The 12120-nt window shown below is 44.4% G+C and overlaps 1 long non-coding RNA gene and 1 pseudogene across 1 annotated transcript in view; one reads left to right on the top strand and one right to left on the bottom strand.

The window, feature by feature from the left end:
• Nucleotides 1-674: 674 nt before the first annotated feature.
• On the bottom strand, nucleotides 675-6181 carry LOC102437253 (annotated as a pseudogene).
• Nucleotides 6182-10195: 4014 nt separating this feature from the next.
• LOC106696577 overlaps nucleotides 10196-12120 on the top strand; it is a 9760-nt gene continuing 7835 nt past the window's right edge. Inside the window, exons 1-2 of the long non-coding RNA XR_001347523.2 lie at nucleotides 10196-10249; nucleotides 10534-10611. This is a non-coding gene — a long non-coding RNA (uncharacterized LOC106696577). The remainder of the gene's footprint in view (nucleotides 10250-10533; nucleotides 10612-12120) is intronic.

Genomic DNA, 12120 nt, shown 5'->3' with positions numbered 1-12120 from the left:
TAACTGATATTGAAATGTGTTACATGTTGAATTGTGAATGTGCACATGGTATGAGCAAAACTTCTCTTATGTTCAACTAGTGGCCCTGCGCACGAATCCATGCGTGAGTAGCTCGCTGCCGCTTGCCTCAGCTGGCCGCCTGGCCCACCGCCGCTTGTAGCTCTCTGCCGCACGTACAGTGATTTTTATATGGTATACCAGAGGCCCGGTGTATGAAATTTGTGCACAGGTAGGGTCCCTAGGCCTGGCCGGCTGGGGCCTTCCTTCATTCCGTGCTGCCCTCTGGTGGTCAGCACATGTCATAGCGAGCCATCGAACTCCTGATCTCCTGGTTGAATTCCCGAGGGGACACTTTGCATATTAGCCTTTTATATATGTAGATATTTTATTAGTTTTTACTAATACATTCTCATATTGCAAAGGCTATTTAGTAAGTACAAGCATCTTTCTTTTGATGTTTGAATCATCAGAAGTAACAGAACTGTACGTAGTGGACATTGAAGTCAATTTAATTCATGTTTTCTTTTTAAAAGCCTCCAAAGACAAAAGCAGCTGAAAACCAAATTAAAATGATTTGAAAATTTGTTTAAAGTTAAACAAATTGCTTACTAAACTACTCGTCTTCAGCACCATTTTTGTTTTCTTCTATTTTGATGCAGGTTTTTTTTTGTTTCTTTTCTTGGTCTTTTGACTGGTCTAGATACACCATTTTCATCATGTTTATCATTACTGTCACATTTAGTATTCTTGCTCTGAAACTACTTCTAGCAGACCTCGTATGGGCAGCTTTATTTATCTTTCCTTTTCCTTTAAATCTGCAACCCTTTTAAAATATTTTTAAAAATATTGATTTCATAGAAAGGGAGAGACAGAGGGATAGAAACATAAATGATGAGAGAGAATCATTGATCAGCTGCCTCCTGCATGTCCCCTACTGAGGATTGAGCCCAAAACCCAAGCATGTGCCCTGTCACAGAATTGAACTGTGACCTCCTGGTTCATGGGTTGATGCTCAACCACTGAGCCACACTGGCCAGGCAAATCTGCAATTTTTTACTTCAATTTGTTTAAGGATTCTTGTTGATCTGTGATTTTTTTTTTATATTTTTATTGATTTTTTACAGAGAGGAAGGGAGAGAGATAGAGAGTTAGAAACATCGATGAGAGAGAAACATCGATCAGCTGCCTCCTGCACATCTCCTACTGGGGATGTGCCTGCAACCAAGGTATATGCCCTTGACTGGAATCGAACCTGGGACCTTTCAGTCCGCAGGCCGACGCTCTATCCACTGAGCCAAACCGGTTTCGGCTGATCTGTGATTTTTTAAACCAATCTTTATGTATTTATTTACACATTTGATAAACATATCAGTTAGGAGGTCCCGCCTGTCTCCAGTCAGGCTTTTGACCAGCTTCAGGTCTGCCCCTGGGACACGGGGCCTAATGCTGGGGGGCTTTTCTCTACATAGGCAAGGGCTCCCATGCAGGCACTGTGGGGGGGTCTCTTGAGGGGTCTGGGCCCAGGGGCCTCTGCAGTATATTCTCAGGAGAAGACAGCTTTCTAGAGTTTCTCTGGGGTTGGAGGGATGGTTTCCCTTGGGAATGGGGTGGAGGTTTCCTGGGCAGGGGTGGAGTTTCAGCAGAGAAGGGGTGATCTGATAGCTGGAGGTCTTTGGGCTGCACCCTGTCTGCAAGGGGGTGCGGGTGCTTGGTGAGGACTTGTCCTAAAAGGAGGGTGTAGGGACCAAGCCCTAGGGCAGTGGTTCTCAACCTGTGGGTCGCGACCCCTTTGGGGGGTCGAACGACCCTTTCACAGGGGTCGCCTAAGACCATCGGAAAACAAATATATAATTACATATTGTTTTGTGATCAATCACTATGCTTTAATTATGTTCAGTTTGTAACAATGAAAATACATCCTGCATATCAGATATTTACATTATGATTCATAACAGTAGCAAAATTACAGTTATGAAGTAGCAACAAAAATAATTTTATGGTTGTGGGTCACCACAACATGAGGAACTGTATTAAAGGGTCGCGGCATTAGGAAAGTTGAGAACCACTGCCCTAGGGGGATTAGGAGGGTGTCTTCAGCACACCTCAGAAGAAGCTCAGGGGTGAGAACTGGGGGAAAGCCTGAAGGTAATTTGGGCACATTTGGGAGTTTGTAATAGAATAGAAGCGTGTGTCTAGAGTCTTAGAGACCCTGACATGCATTGAAGAAAAAAATATATCAGAAGTAAAATCATTATGATGACATAAGTAACTGTACAGACCTACCCCATAGCAGTCAAATCCCCCAAAATCAGAACATGAGCAACACCCACATCCTTAACACTTCTGCACTCACACACGCACTATTGTCCACACCTATCCATGCCCAGCAATCACAGGCCCTGAGTGAAGACATAACCCAGGGCCTCTCCTTGGCTTGTCAGGTCCTAGAGATGAGAAAAGAGAACTGATCAATGAGAGAAGCTGGGGCTGCTCAATGTATTTCTGCTCTGCCAGACTCAGAGAAGGAAGGCAGAAAGGACTAGGCAGTTATTTCTTTGGCACAAAACTTCACAGGCAACAAAGAGTTTCATGGGCTTAAGTTCATCTCAGGTTTAGATCCAAGTAGGAAAAAGGGGGAAAATGTGATCATTTAAATTATTTCTAAAAAGAGTGGGTGACTGGAGGGAGGAGGACTTAAAACTTGATCCTTTTTCTCCCACCAGATGGCAGCATGACCATAAGCAGAATCAGTGAGGCCAAGCTGGTACCATTTGACTGTGACTTCATTCAAACAGCATAGTTTGCTTTTATTTTAGCTCTGAAGAGAGGAGGCAAAACTTTCAGAGGAACAAGAGAGTCACATAAGCTCATTACATTAGTGTTTGGGGCAAGATTTTATCTATTGGTTCACACAGCTTGTCTACAGCTCTGAAAGCTCCAGGGAGTGGCCCAACCCTACTCTTCCACCTTTATTTAGCCTGAGATGGACAAGTCCTCGGCATTCAGTCAAATGTGAAGTCTGAAAAATAATGTCAAAATAAAAATGTTGTTTTCTGGACAGTGGGATTAGTGAAATTCTGTTCAACTCCCAAATCCCTACTTTTTGACAGAAAGATTTAAAAATATATTTCAAATTCAGTAAGTGAAACACTGAACTAATAAACTTTTAACATAAAAAATATAAGCCTGGCCAGTGTGGCTCGGTGGTTGGGTGTCGACCTATGAGCCAGGGGGTCATGGCACATGCTGGGATTGCGGGCTCAATCCCTAGTTGAGGGAGTGCAGGAGGCAGCTGATCAGCAATTCTTTCTCATCACATTTCTGTCTCTCTCCCTTTCCCTTTTTCACACACACACACATATATAAATTATTTAATGTGGGATGTTTTGAGCATTTCTCCACTGATCCTATCAAGACAGTAATAGTACATAAAGCTATTGTCTGGGAGGATTGGTTTCCCCGTGTTCTTGGTAAATGGGCCAAGGAACGAGGCGTTAAGCCAGGTTAACATAGTGCATGAATGTAGAAGAACTGGCCAGTCTAAAGGAAACGGCTTTGGGTAGTCAATGGGTGGTATTTGGGAGGGGAAGAGAGAAATTTCCTGGTACAAACTTTATGTCCCTCTAGGCCAGCGGTTCTCAACCTGTGGGTCGTGACCCCTTTGGCAGTCGAATGATCCTTTCACAGGGGTTGCCTAAGACCATCCTGCATATCAGATATTTACATTATGATTCATAACAGTAGCAACATTACAGTTATGAAGTAGCAACGAAAATAACTTTATGGTTGGGTCACAACATGAGGAACTGTATTTAAAGGGCCAGAAGGTTGAGAACCACTGCTCTAGACACACTGTCAAGCAACAGTTTACATCCATTCAACATAGGACAATCACAATTCCAAGAGCACTCCCAAATGACTCCTCATTGAAACATCAACTGGCCACCTTCACTTTCCAGTTGGACCTTCAGACTAAAGGAAGTCCAAATGCTGCAGAACTGATGGTGGAAACTAGAATGTTGGTAGAGGAAACTATTCAGAGGTAGCAAAAACAAGTCGTTCCCTTCTGGCCTGAGCTGTGCTTTGTTCCCGATTAGCTCATTGGAATACTGAATTGAAAAATGCTTGACCTGAGAATATGACAGTGCCCCTAGGGATGCCTCCTTAATCTCTGTTTTGATAAAGAACAAAGAAGGCTGTGAATGAAGTCAGACACCAGTTATTGAATTATCTTGCACTGGTAGTTACAGAGATGTTTTGTAGTACCTGTCCCTGTTCTGTAGCAGAGTGATAGGGACCGAGACAGGGCTAGAAGCAGCCTGTCCCTTCTTATCCCAAAGTCCTTCAAGCATACTTGATCCGGGCAGGGCCACAACTACCCTCATTTTTCCACTCGGAAGATGGTGTGGTGGCCTTGGCTTCACCCATTTCCACATGTGATGTAGTCCTTTACTTTGATCTCCATGTTCTTGACTTTCAGAGTGGCCATGTGCAGCTTGTCCAGGAAATCTGGCATGCCACTGGGAACCATCCAACTAACAGTAGTGAGGAAACACAGTCTGGGGATTGTCACAAGTAGTCAAATGAGTTGTGGGGATGGATAACCATTTGGGATTCACATGATCTAACTCTTAAAAATTCCAGAGACTCCAGCACACTAGGGTGCTCCACAGCACGTGACACCAACACCAGCACAATGTTTTCCTGATCCACGCTGTACCACTAAACATGAACATAATCCCAGGAGTACAGTGAGTAAGGAAAATGTGAAGAACCTCAAAACCACCAATGACGTCCCTCTCAATCACTTCCAACTTGGTTACCAGGGCATCCCACTTTTTTTTCTGTACTCTAACCAGCTGAACATTGAAGAACTGCTGGGGTGTCACATCTATGTAGGTTCTAAAAACTCTGTACTGATAAAGATGGGTGCCTGTAATAGGGCACCGCCACAGCTTAAAGTGTTTCTTATCCATCACCATTTCCCATGGTTCCTCTTTGCCCCCTGAATCTTCATTTCCTTCTGTTTGGGATTTTGGTTCTCGAGGGTGACGCTCAACCTCAGGGCTCTGAAACATTTCCTCCAACCGTTGCGTCTCATCAATGGATCTCTGCAGCTCCTCCTCCTGGATCTGCTCTTTGTCTCACATGAAGATGCCTGCAATCTCCACAATCGTTGCCCAGGCATGTACAGGCGGCCAAGGAGGATGCAGCAGGCACTATCTGAGTAGAGGCGACCATAGAGTTGCACCTTCTATGACTTCCTTCAATGTTTCTTTTTCCACATCTTTGTCTAGTACTTCCCTGTCACTTTGTTCCTTAATTGTAGGTTACCATTATTTGGATCTTTGGCTTTATCTAGTGCTTCCTTAGCTTTTTCTCTAAATGGGATTATTCCCTCTTGCTCCTCTGACAATCTTTCCTTTTTTTTCTTAGTCTTTCCATTTTAATTCATCATGATTTGAGAAAAGGATGTGCAAATCTCCTCTGCAGGTGTGATCATCTAGATTCCCTGAAAATTTCAGCAAGCAAAAAGTCTTTTCTTCCAGATATTTCATTTCAGCATTTTCTGTTAACTTTTGTTTTTCTTCTTGCTCTTGTTTAGCTCATAATTTAGCTTCCATTTTATTTTGTTTTCTTTATTATTTCTTGCAAAGTAATCTTCCTTGAAAAGTATTAGCAGATCTACGTCTTTGTACTTTTGTTTAGGTGTCTCCACGAGTTTTTTTTTAGCAGATTCAATGCTGTCAAGCACAGCAGATATTGATCCCTTAAATGCTTTGTGCCATGTTCTTCTCATCTGAATATTTAGTACTTGACCTTTAACTTCTAACTATTTTTTTATGTCATTAAGTGTTGTATCAGTAGGGAAGGCTTTAAACAGATCTGTTTTACATCACGTTTATACTCATCAGTAATTTCAGGAAGGGGCTTGTCTGGAGATCTTTGGAGTTTAGTTTTATCTTCATTTATTTCCATGAGTTCTGCCTTTGATTTGTTCAATGTTTCTACTATTACAGTAAAGTCTGTTAGATGGTTTAACCAATTGAATTTGATCATTATTTCCAAAGGTCACCAGCCTTCATCCAGTTTGATTTATTCCTTTAAAAATTTGTCTTGTGGCAAATTGAAGTCACAAAATAATAATTTTATGACAGATTTTGGCCTCCAGAGCAGCCATTTTTCATCACCATTTTTGGCCATTGTGGCTAAACAGGTGGCTCCAAACCTCTGCCTTCGGCTACATTGGAAGGCAGTGAAGGTAGGAAACTTTAAAAATGTGCAGGATGTGGGCAGCTTCTGTCCAAAGACCCAACCAGGGACCCATCCCAGTGCAACCATTGGCCCACTTGGGTCCCAGCTACGTGCATGTGCGGAACCCCAGGCTCCAGCATTCCTCCCAGGGGACCCAGTGCGTCTGCCAGATGCAGCCCATTTTGACACAGGACCCTTTGTTATATTTTTATTGCAGTATTAGAGCAATTTCTCAGCAAACCTCTCAAATGCTTGTTTTTTCAACTTGTTTTTGAACTAACCTTGTGAAAAGAAGACAATGGTAGCAGTTTTGTTTTTCATCTTTTCTGCCACAGCCACTCTGGAGCCGTAGTTTCAGTGGCTCTGTTTCTGGGTGGAGGACTAAGGGTGCCACCTCAGGGGCCAGTGCCGGGCAGCAGGAAGGGCTGTGAACCTAGCCCAGTTCATGCAGCTCCCTCCTTCATATTTTCTGTGTTTAATTAAAGATGCTAGAACACTAGCCTTGTTCCTTTCTGAGAAGTCACTGTGTGTCACAATCTACTGTCTTGGGCTAGCAGAAAGTCCAAAGTGGAAGGTCTCCTGCGGTCCTTGCTAAGATGACCTAACTTTGAATTCCTTTGCAGTGTATTCCGATGGGAATTTGTTCACTGTGCCTGCAATTGTGTGATTGTTGAGCTTGCCTTCATGGACATGAAGAGAAAGTTCTTTTTTTCTATGTATAAAAATTGGCTTAGGTATCTGTTCTTTCTATGTATGGGAAGCAATCTTAGGAAGTTCCCATAGTGACATGGTTGCTCTTAAAGAACCTATCCTGTGATCACTTCCAAGAAATTAGAAACCCAATCTAGAGTTAATAATATAACCCCAACTCCTGAATATTGAAAAATTTTCTCCTACTTGCAGTTGACACCTACTGTTTATTGGCCCTGTGTCAACAGGAGAGGTATTTAATCTTATTTTCTCTCTGAGCCTGACTTTCTTCTAGTGTAGGTGGGAGATATTTCATGACCCTCACTATGTGTGAGATGAAATGAGATGATAAATATGTAGCCTTGGTACAGCTCTTGGTATTAAACACCTGTTAACATAAGACATTCAAACCTGTGAAGAATTTTTGTGAGTTTATTTAAGCCAAAACTGTCGACAGTTCCCGGGAAGCAAAATCTCAGTGGATTGAGATAATACTCCAGAGCCTGGCAGTTTTGTACCTTATTTTATTATACCTTACAATCAAAAGAGGAGACGTTTGTGGGTTACATGAAATCTATTGGTGATAGGTTAGGGAGGCAGGAGAAAGCAAAGCGGGGAAACCTCTGGGATAAAAAGTAAAATGATAGACGTATTTCTTTTACATAGGTTGGTATAGGATGGTTAACAGTCAACAGTAAACTCAATAACATTGAGGGGATTTGTGGTCTCTGTAGAGTGGTGCCTATGCTTTGAGGGGTCTGGACAAGGGAAAATTACTTTTGATATTCCAATGATATGTTATCATAGATGTAAAAAGACAATAGACAGACTCAGTTGAGGTAAAGATTGACCTTCATCAAGGAAAATACTGGCTTAGGACATGACTACTCACCATAAGCTGCTCTTAGTTAAAAATATTTTAATTTCGGACCTACCTTTGAGGTTGCTTTAGGCCTCTGAGTTTGCAAGGCCGCCAGGCCTTCCCTGAGCTAGTCAGGTTAGCATGTGGCTCCTTTTTGTCCACGTAGCACAGCTGCCTTCCTTGTAGGCTTGGGTCTTGACCCAAATCAGAGAAACACTGCATACTTCATAAATATAACTAGACAGAATGAGTGAAAATAGAAGTGGTGAAAAACAGAGAAAGGAATTTGTGGAGTGAAGTGGAGAAAAGAAGAGGAAAGAGATGGGTAAGAATACCAGGAAGGTTGTGATGGGGTAAAGTGGGGAAAAGCCAGTGTCTTTTCTCATCCATATAGTAGTCAAGGAGAATGCAGACCTTCCACATCTGGGACTGCTTTCATTTCTCTCTAGGCCTGAGTCCTCCCGATTGTTGTTAGAGAGAATTTATATATTGGAATAGCTCCAGCATGATGCTGTCCCTGTGCTTTCAAACCTGGGTATTTAGACTTGGGGATTTTCTGAGGCAGCCTATTTTGTATATTTAAAAGCCACATAAAATGTCTTGGTATTTGTCGGTTGTCTATGTCACTGCAGCTTCAGGCACCTAGTCAGACTAGGTCTATCATTGTGGGGAGCCCTTCATGTTGTGCACCGGCGCCTCCATGACCACGCCAGCACAGACACACGTTCTTTGGCTCCAGTGCTACTTCTCCCACCACCAGGCAGCTACAACCCCTGCTAGACTGAGCTTGGCCTTGCGAGAGTTGCCCAGCCCTCCCTCACCGCCCTCCCCCCTCCTGAGATTCCAGGCTGCTGGTACTCCCACCCTCACTGCACCCCCACCCCCAAGCCCTGCCACGTGGCCTGCTGGCCCCTGCCCGCTTTGCGCCTGCGCCTTGGGGCGGACCGGCCTGGCGCTCAGCCCAACTCAGCGAAAGCTGTTTTTCTGGAGTGGCCAGTGGCTGGCCTGTCCAGTGACTGACTGGCCTCAAGCGCTCCCGTCCTCTGCACGGTTTCCAAGCCCATCTCTTCCAAAAAGCCTCAACACCGCAAGCACACCGTCCCCCTTAACAAAGTGAAACTAACCTGTCTGCCTTTGAACCGCTTGCATTTTATACTTCTAACAGTTTTTTCCTTGAAGTGATCTGTGTGACAGTGCCATGACTACCCCCTCTAGTTGCAGATCTTTTAATAAGTCCTGAGAAACTGGGGAGAAGAAAGGTCTAATCATTTATTCTCCAGCAAGCAAGGGCAGCCAGGCACTTAGATGACCTAAGCCTGTCTCAAGGTATCTTTTTTCTCTCTTTTTTTTTTCCCGTCACGATTTGAAAAGTTCCCAGAAGACCAGATTTTGTCCCAGCACATTATTGTTCCGTTTTATGACAATTATCCCATCACATTACAGGGGCCAGAATCTCTTTTATCCTCCTGTGAGCTCTTGTCATCTTTCTGAATCCCGCAGGAGTCTATTAGACTGTCAGCTCCCTGGAATCTAGCTCGATGTCGACTTCATCTTTGTTTCTCAAGGCACCTGCTACATGGCATTTGCTACTGTAAGCACTTGATTTTATAAGGAACACCTAACACCTGTCTCAGTGTCAAGCTGTTTTCATGTATTATGTCCTTACACCTGCGACGACCCTTCGAGGCAGAGAGGAAGCCTGTCCTGTTCACACTTGTCCCTCATCCTGGCCCTGCCCGCTATATGCCCCGCCTTCACGGCAACGTGCGCATGCGCCCTGGGGCAGATCACAATGCGCATGCCTAGGCTGCGGCCAGCCGGAAGTCTAACTGGTGGGAGACGCATCGATGGCGTCGACTCTGCCTGGTCTCCCGCTGTCCTGCCCTCTCTTCTGCGGGCTCTCAGCATTGTCTTAGGCCCTGCTCGTCCTTATAGGTCCTTCTCTTCCAACAAGCGTCGTTGAAGACTGGCCTGCCGCCATTACAGGAGCCGGGCAGCCGCCATTACAGGAGCCGGGCCTGCACCATTACAGGAACCGGGTGTGCCGCCATTACAGGAGCCGGGCCTGCCGCCACTACAGATGAGGGGGTTTGCACTCAGCCTGTTTTACATCCTCTCATCCTTCCCCACCCCCTCTCCTAAAGAGCCTCACTGCAGCACACCAGCCTGCCTCCTCCCCAAAGGTGAAATGAGCCCTCTGCCTCTGAAATGTGTGCCTTTTATACCTTTAACATTTGTTTTCCTTTTCCTGGCGCTGGGCTGGGTGAACAGTGCCCTGACTTCCCGCACCGGCCGTAGCCCTTTTAAGTCCTGGGAAAACTTGGAGAGGAAAAGTCTAACCTGAAAAGCGATATCTTAAGACAATTTATTCTCTTCCAGCAGGAAAGGAACTTTTCCAGCCGGGAAGTCACAGCTTGGTGGCTTAACACTGTCTGCCTTAAGGTACGTCTTATTTTTTAAATCAGCACTTGGTACGTTCCCAGAACTTACCTTCTCTCCCAGCACAGTGTTGTTCCATCTTCCGACAATTACCCCATTACCCACCCATTTGCTAGAATGGCAGGTGAGGACGAGGGCAGGGCGGGAGAGATGAGACCCAGCACCCACCGAAAAGATGGGGACCATTGGCAGTCTTGATGGCCCCAGGACCCCTCCTATCTTCCTGAGCCCTTGTCATCTTTCTGAATCCCACAGAAGCTATCCTAACACTGACTTTTCTCTATTAGATTGTCAGCTACCTGGGGTCGAAGTCAATGTCAAACTCATCTGTTTCCCAAGGCTCCTGGCACGTGGGATTTGCTATTGTAAGTACTTGGTTTTATAAATAACACCTAATAAAGTTCCCAACAGCCTGTCCCAGTTTCAGTTACTTTCACATATCTTCACATATTATACTTTCACATATTATTATTTCACATATTATAGCTGGAGCCAGTTGCCCATGTTAATAGTATAAAACCATCAGGCACATAGGGGTGGTTCTATATGTGTAATGCACCTGAGGAACACCTGGGGAGCTGAAAAACATTCAAGTGTATGGAACAAGCCCCAGAAATGATTTAAGAGGTCCTGGGGCAGGGGGTGGTCCCAGGTGTCTATGGTTTCACAAAAGATGTGTCGGCTGAAAAACCACCACTGATGGAGGTTAATAGCACAGGTTTGGAGTCAGCTGGTTCTTGGTCCCAATGTGAGTTCTACCGCCGCTGTCCTTGTGGCCTTGGGAAGGGTATTGAACCTCTCTGAGCCTGAGTTTCATCTGTAGATGGGTGACGTTAATACCCTCCCCATGTGAGACTGAAAGGATAATGAGTTTCATGATATAAGTGTAAAACCTAACTTGGAATGTGGGCCAGACTTAGGGACTCACTTCTAGTGCCCAGGTCAGGAGGAATGCTTTGTGACTTCTGAGGCCAAATCATAAAAACGATTGTTTCTGTCTGTCTTGGATATAGATCACTTTTTGTCCAGACTTTTTTTTAGATGAAATTCACAAAACATAGAATTTATCCTTTCAATATGTGTAATTCAGTGGTTGTTAGTATAGTCATATTGTTCTGCTTTGTGCTCACTACTGTCTAATTCCAGAACGTTTCTATCACCTCCAAAAAGAAACCTCATGTTTGTTAGCAGTGAATTCCTCCCTTTCCCCAAGACCCTGGCAAGAACAAATCTGCTTTTTATAATATATATATATATATATATATATATATATATTTTATATATATATATAAATATATATGTATGTATATATGCATATATACACACACACACATATATCTATCTATCTATATATATATATAGATAGATATATATATATATATATAGATAGATATATATAGATAGATATAGATAGATAGACTAGTGGCCTGGTGCATGAAATTTGTGCACATTAAAAGGGGATTAATTAGAGGAAATATTTTAATATTGCTATTTGCCCTTTCTCTATAATAGTGTCAGAGATGAAAGAAAATTAGTAAAATGTATATGAAAATCTTCCTCCTGTCAGAGTCTGGGGCACACCACGGGACCCAGAGTCAAGTCCCCGCCCACCCACGTGCGCCTCGAAATTGCGCGAGACCCAGACCTGGACAGCCCCACCCCCATTGGGCTAGATCCAGACCTGGCTGATCCCACCCTTGTCAAGCCCAGCTAGGCAGGGTCGCAGCCTCAGGTCCCCTGGCACAGAACTGGGCAAGGGGCGCAGCCTGAGGTCCCCTGTCAAGCCCCTTCAGGTGGGGAACACGGCTGAGGTCCACTGGCCCAGCACCGGGGCAGTGGGGCATGGCCTGAGGTTCCCTGGCCCAGGCAGGGGG

Source organism: Myotis lucifugus, unplaced genomic scaffold, assembly GCF_000147115.1.
Source record: "Myotis lucifugus unplaced genomic scaffold, Myoluc2.0 scaffold_20, whole genome shotgun sequence".
NCBI classification, from domain to species: domain Eukaryota; kingdom Metazoa; phylum Chordata; class Mammalia; order Chiroptera; family Vespertilionidae; genus Myotis; species Myotis lucifugus.
This window is presented reverse-complemented; position numbering and strand designations above follow the sequence as displayed.